At 42.3% G+C, this 12,869-nt stretch overlaps 1 long non-coding RNA gene across 11 annotated transcripts in view; it reads right to left on the bottom strand.

The window, feature by feature from the left end:
* Nucleotides 1-12,869, bottom strand: part of Gm32293 — a 49,103-nt gene that overhangs the window by 18,514 nt on the left and 17,720 nt on the right. For 4 of the 11 annotated variants that reach the window (XR_872295.3, XR_872290.3, XR_872293.3 and 1 more), the window contains exons 3-6: nucleotides 11,666-12,305; nucleotides 7,363-7,439; nucleotides 7,150-7,238; nucleotides 6,341-6,540 (exon numbers count right to left, since the gene is read on the bottom strand). This is a non-coding gene — a long non-coding RNA (predicted gene, 32293). Of the gene's footprint in view, nucleotides 1-6,340; nucleotides 6,541-7,149; nucleotides 7,239-7,362; nucleotides 7,440-7,628; nucleotides 7,778-11,665; nucleotides 12,306-12,527; nucleotides 12,611-12,869 lie in introns of those variants that run through there. The other 7 variants (XR_872298.3, XR_872294.3, XR_381078.4 and 4 more) reach the window with 5 other exon arrangements.

Genomic DNA, 12,869 nt, shown 5'->3' with positions numbered 1-12,869 from the left:
GCAAGACTCAGATTTAAGATCATATCTCATGATGCTGGTAGAGGACATCAAGAAGGACTTTAATAACTCACTTAAAGAAATACAGGAGAACACTGCTAAAGAAGTAGAAGTCCTTAAAGAAATACAGGAAAACACAACCAAACAGGGGATGGAATTGAACAAAACCATCCAAGACCTAAAAAGGGAAGTAGAAACAATAAAGAAACCCCAAGATGAGACAACACTGAAGATAGAAACCCTAGGAAAGAAATCTGGAATCATAGATGTGAGCATCAGCAACAGAATACAAGAGATGGAAGAGAGAATCTCGGGTGCAGAAGATTCCATAGAGAACATGGGCACAACAATCAAAGAAAATGCAAAATTCAAAAAGATCCTAACTCAAAACATTCAGGGAATCCAGGACACAATGAGAAGACCAAACCTACGGATAATAGGAGTAGATGAGAATGAAGGTTTTCAACTTAAAGGGCCAGCAAATATCTTCAACAAAATTATAGAAGAAAACTTCCCAAACCTAAAGAAAGAGATGCCTATGAATATACAAGAAACCTACAGAACTCCAAATAGACTAGACCAGAAAAGAAATTCCTCTTGACACATAATAAACAGAACAACAAATGTACTAAAGATAGAATATTAAAAGCAGTAAGGGAAAAAGGTCAAGTAACATATAAAGGCAGGCCTATTAGAATTACACCAGACTTCTCACCAGAGACTATGAAAGCCAGAAGATCCTGGACAGATATTATGCAGACCCTAAGAGAACACAAATACCAGCACAGGGTACTATATCCAGGAAAACTCTCAATTACCATAGATGGAGAAACCAAAGTATTCCATGATAAAATCAAATTTGCATAATATCTTTCTATGAATCCAGGCCTTCAAAGGATAATAAAGGGAAAACACCAACACAAGGATGGAAACTACACCCTAGAAAAAGCAAGAAAGTAATCCTTCAACAAACCGAAAAGAAGACAGCTGCAAGAACAGATGCCAACTTTAACAACAAAAATAAAAGGAAGCAACAATTACTTTTCTTTAATTCTCTTAACATCAATGGACTCAATTCCCCAATAAAAAGACATAGACTAATAGACTGGCCACACAAACAGGACCCAACATTTTGTTGCTTACAGGAAACCCATCTCATCTCAGGGAAAAGGACAGACACTACCTCAGAGTGAAAGGCTGGAAAACAATTTTCCAAGCAAATGGTCAGAAGAAACAAGCTGGAGTAGCCATTCTAATATCAAATAAAATTGACTTCCAACCAAAGTTATCAAAAAAAGACAAGGAGGGGCACTTCATACCCATCAAAGGTAAAATCTACCAAGATGAACTCTCAATTCTGAATATCTATGCTCCAGATACAAGGGCAGCCACATTCATTAAAGAAACTTTAGTAAAGCTCAAAGCACACATTGCACCTCACACAATAATAGTGGGAGACTTCAACACCCCACTCTCACCAATGGACAGATCCTGGAAACAGAAACTAAACAGAGACACATGGACACTAACAGAAGTTATGAAACAACTGGATTTAATTGATATCTACAGAACATTTTATCTTAAAACAAAAGGATATACCTTCTTCTCAGCGCCACATGGTACCTCCTCCAAAACTGACCATATAATTGGTCACTAAACAGGCCTCCACAGATACAAAAATATTGAAATTATCCCATGCATCCTATCTGATCACCACAGACTAAGGCTGATCTTCAATAACAACATAAATAATAGAAAGCCAACATTCAGCCGGGCATGGTGGTGCGTGCCTTTAATCCCAGCACTCGGGAGGCAGAGGCAGGCGAATTTCTGAGTTTGAGGCCAGCCTGGTCTACAAAGTGAGTTGCAGGACAGCCAGGGCTAAACAGAGAAACCCTGTCTCGAAAAAAAAAAACAAAAAACAAAAAAAAAACAAAAAACAAAAAAAGAAAGGAAGCAAGGAAGGAAGGAAGCAAGGAAGGAAGGAAGCAAGGAAGGAAGGAAGGAAGCCAACATTCACATGGAAACTGAACAACACTCTACTCAATGATTCCTTGGTCAAGGATGAAATAAAGAAAGAAATTAAAGACTTTTTAGAGTTTAATGAAAATGAAGCCACAACATACCCAAACTTATGGGAAACAATGAAGGCAGTACTAAGAGGAAAACTCATAGCCCTGAGTGCCTCCAAAAAGAAACTAGAGAGAGTGTACACTAGAAGCCTGACAGCACACCTAGAAGCTCTAGAACTAAAGGAAGCAAATTCACCCAAGAGGAGTAGACAGCAGGAAATAATCAAAATCATGGCTGAAATCAACCAAGTGGAAACAAAAAGAACTATTCAAAGAATCAACCAAACCAGGAGCTGGTTCTTTGAGAAAATCAACAAGATTGATAAACCCTTAGCCAGACTAACTAGAGGGCACAGGGACAATATCCTAATTAACAAAATCAAAAATGAGAAAGGAGACATAACAACAGAATCTGAGGAAATCCAAAACATCATCAGATCCTACTACAAAAGGCTATACTCAACAAAACTAGAAAACCTAGATGAAATGGACAACTTCCTAGACATATACCAGGTACCAAAGTTAAATCAGGATCAGATTAATGATCTAACAGTTCCAAGTTCCATTTCCCCTAAAGAAATAGAAGCAGTCATCAATAGTCTCTGAACCAAAAAAAAAAAAAAAAAAAAAAAAAAAAAGCCCAGGACCAGATGGGTTTAGTGCAGAGCCCAGGACCAGATGGGTTTAGTGCAGAGTTCTATCAGACCTTCAAAGAAGACCTAATTCCAACTCTTCTTAAACTATTTCATGAAATAGAAACAGAAGGTACTCTACCCAATTCATTCTATGAAGCCACAATTACTCTGATACCTAAACCACAGAAAGATCCAACAAAGAAAGAGAACTTCAGACCATTTTCCCTTATGAATATCAATGCAAAAATACTCAATAAAATCCTCGCAAACTGAATCTAAGAACACATCAAAACGATCATCCATCATGACCAAGTAGGCTTCATCCCAGGGATGCAGGGATGGTTTAATATACGAAATCCATCAACACAATCCACTATATAAACAAACTCAAAGACAAAAACCACATGATCATCTCATTAGATGCTGAGAAAGCATTTGACAAAATCCAACACCCCTACATGATAAAAGTCTTGGAAAGATCAGGAATTCAAGGCCCATACCTAAACATAATAAAAGCAATCTACAGCAAACCAGTAGCCAACATCAAACTAAATGGAGAGAAATTCAAAGCAATCCCACTAAAATCAGGGACTAGACAAGGCTGCCCACTTTCTCTCTATCTATTCAATATAGTACTTGAAGTTCTAGCCAGAGCAACTCGATAACAAAAGGACATCAAGGGGATACAAATTGGAAAGGAAGAAGTCAAAATATCACTATTTGCAGGTGATATGATAGTACATATAAGTGACCCCAAAAATTCCACCAGAGAACTCCTAAACCTGATAAACAGCTTCAGTGCAGTAGCTGGATATAAATTAACTCAAGCAAAGCAATGGCCTTTCTCTACACAAAGGATAAAGGGACTGAGAAAGAAATTAGGGAAACAACACCCTTCACAATAGTCACAAATAATATAAACTACCTTGGTGTGACTTTAACTAAGGAAGTGAAAGAGCTGTATGATAAGAACTTCAAGTCTCTGAAGAAAGAAATTGAAGAAGATCTCAGAAGATGGAAAGATCTCTCATGCTCATGAATTTGCAGGATTAATATAGTAAAAATGGCTATCCTGCCGAAAGCAATCTACAAATTCAATGCAATCCCCATCAAAATTCCACTCAATTCTTCACTGAGATAGAAAGGGCAATTTGCAAATTCATCTGGAATAATAAAAAACTTAGGATAGCAAAAACTATTCTCAACAATAAAAGAACCTTTGGTGGAATCACCATGCCTGACATTAAGCTGTATTACAGAGCAATTGTGATAAAAAAAAAAAAAAAACTGCATGGTACTGGTACAGCAACAGACAGGTAAATCAATGGAATAGAATTGAAGACCCAGAAATGAACCCACATACCTATGGTCACTTGATCTTTGACAAGGGAGCTAAAACCATCCAGTGGAAAAAAGATAGCATTTTCAACAAATGGTGCTGGCACAACTGGTGGTTATCATGTAGAAGAATGTGAATTGATCCATTCTTATCTCCTTGCACAAAGCTCAACTCTAAGTGGATCAAAGACCTCCACATAAAACCAGAGACACTGAAATTAATAGAGGAGAAAGTGGGGAAAAGCCTTGAAGATATGGGCACAGGGGAAAAATTCCTAAACAGAACATCAATAGCTTGTGCTATAAGATCAAGAATTGACAAATGGGACCTCATAAAATTGCAAAGCTTCTGTAAGGCAAAAAACATTATCAATAAGACAAAAAGGCCACCAACAGATTGGGAAAGGATTTTTACCAACCCTAAATCTGATAGGGGACTAGTAGCCAATATATTCAAAGAGCTTAAGAAACTGGACTCCAGAAATTCAAATAACACCATTAAAAAATGGGGTACAGAGCTAAACAAAGAATTCTCAACTGAGGAATACCGAATGGCTGAGAACCACCTGAAAAAATGTTCAACATCCTTAATCATCAGGGAAATGCAAATCAAAACAACCCTGAGATTTCACCTCACTCCAGTCAGAATGGCTAAGATCAAAAATTCAGGTGACAGCAGATGCTGGTGAGGATGTGGAGAAAGAGGGACAATCCTCCATTGTTAGTGGGATTGCAAGCTTGTACAACCACTCTGGAAGTCAGTCTGGAGGTTCCTCAGAAAATTGGACATAATATTACTGGAAGACCCAGCAATACCTCTCCTGGGCATATACCCAGAAGAAGTTCCAATTGGCAATAAGAACACATGTTCCACTATGTTCATAGCAGCCTTATTTATAATAGCCAGAAGCTAGAAAGAACCCAGATGTCCCTCAACAGAAGAATGGATACAGAAAATGTGGTACATTTACACAAGGAGTACTACTCAGCTATTAAAAACAATGAATTTGTGAAATTTTTGGACAAATGGATGTATTTGGAGGTTATCATCCTTAGTGAGGTAACCCAATCACAAAAGAAGTCCTTAGATATGCACTCACTGATAAGTGGATATTAGCCTAGAAACATAGAATACCCAAGATAAAATTTGCAAAACACAAGAAAATCAAGAAGAGGGAAGACCAATGGGTGGATACTTCATTCTTTCCTTAGAATAGGGAACAAAATACCCATGAAAGGAGTTACAGAGTCAAAGTTTGGAGCTAAGATGAAAGGATGGACTATCCAGAGACTACCCCACCCGGGGATCCATCCCATAATCAGCCACCAAACCCAGATAGTATTGTATATGCCAGCAAGATTTTGATGAAGGGACCCTGGTATAGCTGTCTCGTATGAGGCTATGCCAGTGCCTGGCAAATACAGAAGTGGATGCTCACAGTCATCTATAAGATGGAACACAGGGTCCCCAATGGAGAAGCTAGAGAAAGCACCCAAGGAGCTGAAGGGGTCTGCAACTCTATAGGTGGAACAACAATATGAACTAACCAGTACCCCCAGAGCTCGTGTCTCTAGTTGCATCATATGTATTAGAAGATGTCCTAGTCGGCCATCACTGGGAAGAGAGGCCCCTTGGTCTTGCAAACTTTATATGCCCCAGTACAGGAGAATGCCAGGGCCAAGAAGCAGGAGTGGGTGGGTAGGGGAGCAGGGTGGGGGGAGGGTATAGGGAACTTTCTGGATAGCATTTGAAATTTGAAATGTATATAAAGAAAATATCTAATAAAAAATACAGGAAAAAAAGAAAGAAAGAAAAAGAAGGGGGGACTACAGAAAAAAGCAAATAGATAGATAAATAAATAAATAAATAAGAGAACGGGGAAATGGGTGGGTGGGTAGGGGTGTTAGCAGGGTTGAGGAAAGCTTCGGAGGCCACCTGAGCAACTCCCAGCTGTTCAGAACCAACAGACCCCAGACAAAGGAAATGCTAGTTGCTGTTCATGCAGACAAAGCCGTGCATCTGGCTAAGTGGCCTGTCTGGCTGCAGCTAGCCTCTGGCCCTGGCCAGCCACACATTGTGAGCAGAGTCTGAAGGCAGGCTTTGTTCAGAGGAAGGATGGTGTGAGTGGGCTAGGAGCCGTGGAGGGCAGCCAGGGCCCACTGCGGAACAGAGGGGACCAGGGAGCCTGGGGAGACTAGAGATGCCAAAGGGATGCCACACCCATCTCCCCTCTGTCTCTCTCAACAATGTGTCTCTCAACCAAAGGACCTCCTGTGGGGTAACTCATGTTTTCTTACCACTTTTTCCAGTCTTGCCACTCTGAAAGACAGCCCTGATCAGCCTGGATGAATCTGTATCCATGTCTACAGATCTTCTGCAGGGTGAGATAGAAGAGCAGGAGCCAAGAAGTTGGCAGTGGCAGCTGTGGAAACCTTCTTAGGAAGCCCAGGCTAGCTGAGCTGTAGAGCAACACAGGGACCTGCAACTGTGCCTGGAACTGCCAAGCCCAGTGGAAGAACAAGTCAGCATCCCTGCACCCTGTCTGGATGTGCATGATCATCCCCAACTCACTGTCCCAAGGGCCTGAGGATTGGTGAACCTGAGCTTTAGTGAAGATGAATCTTTTATAATCTGTGCTTTCTTTTTCCTCCAGGACTTCTTTCATCCTTCCACCCTATAAACACGCACACGCACACGCACACACACACACACACACACACACACACACACACATACTGACCAATACTTTTCAAACTATCACGTGCAAATGAGGATCTGTGAGACAGCTCCGAGGTAAAGGAGATTGTGAGCAGACCAGATGACCTGACCACCCACACAATGAAAAGAGAGAATGGACTACCCCCTAAAGTTGTACTTACACACACACACACACACACACACTATAACAGGACAAAGAATCTCTGAGGTGTTATGTTGAAATTGGAAGTCTGGAAGTCTGGATCAGTAGATTGGGGCTAGCCTGGGAGCCATCATTTACAAGCTTTTCTGTTTGTCTTAAATGAGACTGATGCTCCAGGGTTTCTCGCCCACTCTGAGTAGCAGAGTTTCAGAAGAAGCAACAATGTTTTTTCTTGTAAACACTTACATGCTCCTATGCGCTGATGGGAGTTGTTACATATGTACAAGAAGCTACCAGGACCACATACCCCAAACAAGTGTGACTGTCCGGTTGATCTAGAAAGTTAAAATTTTTAATTTAACTTTTTTTGGTCAAGTTACTGTCCCATCCATTTTCCCTAACTTTACCCCAGGGGATCTCAGACCTTGAAGGGCATCATAGAGGCTAAAGAGGATTCACCTGGGACCTGATTCAGTAGGTTTCAGAATGGGTGTAGGATCTCCCAGATGATCCTGCCTCAGGTTTGTTGAGTACACCTGAAAAAAAAAAAATAACTAGAAGTTAACTGGAGTTTGGAAATAGGAAGGTGGGAAAGGATGAAGTTGTGATGGAGGGGAGGTCTACAGTGAGGTAGGTTATTTTCGACCAGGGAACCCCACCAAGCATCCCCTCACACTGCCTCGGTGCGCAGTTGCTCAACCACATGCCTAATTAATTGGTCTTACTTTTCTGCTGACCGTCGGCAGTTATTTTTCCAGCAGTAGTGATGAATTTGAACATGCTGATCAGAGAGAGACTCCTGGAGACAAAACACACTCCCTGCAATCTGCAAGCTGCTGTTCTTTTTTCACATGTGTGTGCATGTATGTGAGAGGTATGCATGCACATGTGTGTGAATGCACATGTGTGTGCATGCATGTAAGGGGTATGGCATACTCATGTGTGCATACACGTGTGCGTGCATGCATGTGAGAAGTATGTGTGTATGTATGTGTGAATTCACATGTGTGTACAGCTCGGCAGTTGATATAGTGTGATTTCTTCATTCTTCACTTTTTTTGTTTGTTTTCTTTTGGTTTTTATTTGCAGTTTTTGGTTTTGGTTTTGGGGTTGTTTTTGGTTTTGGTTTTGGGCTTGTTTTTGGTTTTGGTTTTGTTTTGAGCCAGGGTCTCTCACTGAACCTGGAGCTTAACAATCCGACTAGAGCCCTGTCTGCTAGACTGTCTCCCCTGCATGCTCCAGGGACCTTCCTATCTCTGTCTCCCCAGTGCTGAATTACAGACATGCCAACAGCCTTTTTAATTTTTTAAATATGGATTCTTAGGTCTTAATGATTTCAAAACAGTCACTTGACAACTGAGTCACACACATGCACACAGCCTGTGCTGTTTATTTTTGTCTGTTTTGATATAGAATCTTTCTCTGTAGCCCAGGTTGACTTGAAACTCCCTGTGTAGCCCAGCTTGTCTTGAACTCGTGGCAAACTCCCTGCCTCAGACTGAAGTACTAGGATTTCTGGCACTAGCTGCCATGTCCAGCTAATGTAGCCAGTATCACCTGGATGGCACTTTCCTAGGGCCTCTGATTCAGTGGCTGGTGAATGTCAAGTTCTGACAAGGCCCCTGCTGACCTGAGGTGCCAAAGAATCACCTCAAGAATTACTGCTCGGGAAACATTGCTTCACAGTCCTTAAAAGCACACAAGAATCACCCAGGAAACCTTCCTAAAATCCCAACCACGTGCATGTCTAACAAGTTCCTGTGTCCACAACACAATACAAACCACCTCAAGGGACTGCTGTGTACTCAAGGGACCTCCATTTGGTCCATGGAGTTCAGGTTTCCTGTGGGAGCTCAGCAGCTCTCAGCTCTGGTTTACACTGCAGAAGCTTTGAAGGCTCCCATCCATAGGCCACCCTGATCAATTAAGTTGGCTATTCTGGGAATGAAGTGAACAGTTTTTAAAGCTCCCCCAGGTAATGTGAGGCTGAAATTAAGGACTGTTTTTTAAAATAGTGATTCCCAGCCCTACCACATAAAGGAATATGATGTTTTTGCAAAATACCCAATCTTATTCCTATTCCTCTCTGTATGCCTAATGCTTTTCTAAATGGTCTAACTTCAATCTGTTATCCACATAATCAGCGAGTACACACACACACACTCTCCTTAAAACTTACAACAGCTTGCCTTTATGATAAAAATAATAGATAGCCAGAATTTCTAAAAGTGAGACATAGGGTCTTTGCATTTTAAAAGTTACCCTCGCCGGTTGTCAGCTAGTCTTGAGACCTACAGCTTCTATGTACATTCCATCTGCTTGCTCTTCAGTGTCCATCCACTAAAGGCTGTCTGCCTATGGACACTTCCCTGGGCAGTCTGCCTCTGTCTGCTTTTATTGCTGTCATTGAATGATGTAGGCATAATGGATTTTCTGGACACTGTGTAATGTCTACCCTGGCGTTATTCAAATGCTATTTCTCTCCCTTCATATCTTGTTTCAATCTGGACACAGCAGTGTAATGCTTATACCAAGGATCTCCTGTCTCAAGTTTGTGAAAGGGTTCTTACCATTTATTCTCGGCCTTGTCAATAAATGCTGATCACCCAATTGCTGAGCAGAATAGTGAACAGGGAAGGATGTCCACCAACCAAAGGAAGGAGGGAGAGAGGGAGATTCAGATCATCGGGGAGGATGGAGGATTTGGAGTCATGAGGAAGGGGTCCGGAGAGAGATCATGGGAACACACCTGAAGCCCCAAGAGCCAGACCAAGAATAATATGCAAATATCATGGGACGGGGCTGGAAGGAAGCCAGATGACCATCGAAGGCTAAGGTAGATCATGTAAATGCTTAGCTATTGAGGTGTGGTTTTAAATAAATATTGTTTCTCTGTGGTGACTGGTGACTAACATAAGGTAAAGAAATACATCTACCAGATTGCTTACTGCTACATTTATTTTAAGAAGAATGCATTTACAGTATGACCTTGGCTTTCAGCATTTGACTCCCAGTGCTCCCTTTTCTCTGAGTTCTGACTCTGATCACATCTTCCAAACCCTTGACTCCACATCCTCCCCTCTTTAGTCCTTCCCTATCCCCCAGTGCTGGCTGCCAGCTTACACTCAGGACTCCAGGACAAGCTTGAAGACCTGAAAATATTTGCTGGCTGTCTTCAAGGTGCCAGGAACGGGGCTGGGCACGTGGAATTCCATATTCTTTTTTTTTTTTTTTTTTTTTTTTTTTGGTTTGGTTTGGTTTGGTTTGGTTTTCCAAGTCAGGGTTTCTCTGTGTAGCCCTGGCTGTCCTGGAACTCACTCTGTAGACCAGGCTGGCCTCGAACTCAGAAATCCACCTGCCTCTGCCTCCCAAGTGCTGGGATTAAAGGCATGCGCCACCACTGCCCGACAGGAATTCCATATTCTCATATGTAGTGGACAATCATCAAATGTAAAATTGCTACAGTGTGATGTCCTGGGGACTAGATGGGCACAGTCATGATATCTATCAGAAAAAAACCATCCAGGGAGGAAGCTAAGGTACAAAGGTTTGGCAGGAGTTACCTAGCTGAAGTTGGAGGAGGTTCTGGGAGGTATGTTAGGGAAAAAATGGAAAAGGCAAGGCCTAAGTTACAAGGGAGAATAAGACATGGTGAGGTCCATGGCTCTGGTGGCTATAACAGAAGTAGGGATTGTGGGGGGATTTTGTTAGACATTCTGAACTTACATGGTTCCCACTCCCTAGCTAAGGTTCAGCAGGCAGCAGCACCACCCTGGTATGGCAGTGACTGGGCACAATTGGGCATATTGTGTTGCCCTGGCTACTCATGCAGCAAGATAGACCTCACCTCTTCCTGCTTCCTACTTCTGTTAATCTGACCTCCCCCAACCCTATCCAGGAAATGGGTGAATCAAACAAGGGGATTAGGTGGGTGCCAAGAAGCTATTACTAGCTTTAATGCCCGTCATATACACATGAAGGGAAAAGGTGCTGTGTTTACAAATGCCACACTTGGGTACTTCATACAGAGACAGTCTATATCAAATTAAATCTTTCTGTAGCTATAACTGAATAGCAAAGATCGATGATGTATAAAGTATAAAGATTATCAAGCTCATAGTTGTGGAAATGAGGAGGGCTTAAGGTCCAGGACTTACAATTGGTGAAGATCTTCTTACTGGTAGGAACTGCATAGTCTCAGCATAGCACAGGGGGGGGGGGTGTGTGTGTGTGTGTGTGTGTGTGTGTGTGTGTGTGTGTGTGTGTGTGTGTGTGTGTGTGTGTGTGTGTGTGTGTGTGTGTGTGTGTGTGTGTGTGTGTGTGTGTGTGTGTGTGTGTGTGTGTGTGTGTGTGTGTGTGTGTGTGTGTGTGTGTGTGTGTGTGTGTGTGTGTGTGTGTGTGTGTGTGTGTGTGTGTGTGTGTGTGTGTGTGTGTGTGTGTGTAGAGAGAGGGGGAGGGGAGTGCATAATAGTTATTACCATCTTCATCAGAAGCAGCTGTGTCTACTTGCAAGCAACCCTCGTGATCACACCTGTAGTCCTCTTAGAAAGAGGAGAGAGTCATCAGCCTCTGCCTGAGACTTCAGCTGCTCCTTATCCCTCCTTCCCAGCTGTAGTTATCCTATGGCTGCACAGTGGTCCTGTGGTTTCTGGAGGGCATGAGAGTATACTGAAAGCTAACTGAAGGAGGGACTTCCTCTGTGCAATTGTGGAGATGTCATATCTATGCTGGGGTGAGATTTTTCAGTAGTATGACTACTTACCCATGTTCATAAGTAAGTCCAGAAAACTCATTGCTTCAAGCGAGACTCAGGTGGAATTGTTACTTTGGTCTGTCATGGTTGCCTTCTCTAGGGTACATAAATATTTGTTCTTGTTTCCCCAGGGAAAGTTTTCACAACAGGGCACAAAATCCAGTGTCAGATTGATATTACAACAGACTTACTATTGAGAGAACCATTAATGTGTGAACAGAAGGATGTATTTAACATTATTCGTGAAAGCTGAGTCTTTGTGTCCTAGTCATTTATTAAAGTCCCCACTGTCTATTACTTCACAATGGGCATTAAACCTCAACATGAGTTTTGGTAGGGACAGTCAAACTATAGCAACATCTTAGCCTGGGCCTCTACTTTTTATATCATTATTCATGACTAGGATGGGAACGTGTCCCTTTGGTCATGAGGAAACCTTAGGGATCTTACACAGGACAGAACTTTCTCAGGGGCTCCTGAGCCTTCAACACAATGGGGCACCCTCTTATCGTGTTCAGTGTTCCAAGCTAGGGATGATGTCCTTCGACTCTTGGCTGAGGCTTCTGGTGTTTGTAGTGGAAGGCTCAGTTCTTAGCAGCTTGTGCCTGTAGCACTCCATCCCTGTTACCACTGGGCTTCTCTGAAACACCTGTAAAGAAGCAGGGATGCTCTTACCTGGGAACCCCAGAGATTTCTGAAACCCACCCACCATTCTCTTTCCAGGCTGGGGACCGTTTTCTTTCTCTGGGAGACAAGAGATGAACAAGTCTTCAGCCTCCACCCTTCCAAATACCAAGTGGTCTCCGTTTAATGGGTCATTCCGTTTCTTTCACTTTCCGCTGCAATATCATTTTTAACCAGGATTCATCACCTTGTCACAATGTACAGTTTTTTTGGGTATGTCCTGTATGTCATGGACATCTTGAGACTTCCATTCTGGCACCAAATGCAGATCTAAATCCACAGAGCAGAAATTAGCTCAGGGTCACTGAGATAGAGCCCAGCATTCCACCTCTGTCTTAATGTATTGGTTTCCTGATCCCTTCAAGATGTCAGAGTATCTGATTTCACTTCTGTTCTCTGTGAAGTGTCCTCTGCTGACCCTCCTCTGTTAGAAAACCCTTCTAACTTATGCACTAGCTTCTCATCCTGGATGGAGGGGAGAGTGAATCTGTAAGAGTTTGATCTCCCCAAGAACAAAAGTTGTTTGCCT

The sequence above is a fragment of the Mus musculus genome, chromosome 11, assembly GCF_000001635.26.
Source record: "Mus musculus strain C57BL/6J chromosome 11, GRCm38.p6 C57BL/6J".
Lineage (NCBI taxonomy): Eukaryota > Metazoa > Chordata > Mammalia > Rodentia > Muridae > Mus > Mus musculus.
The sequence above is the reverse complement of the archived record's forward strand: the minus strand, read 5'-3'. Positions and strand labels throughout refer to the sequence as shown.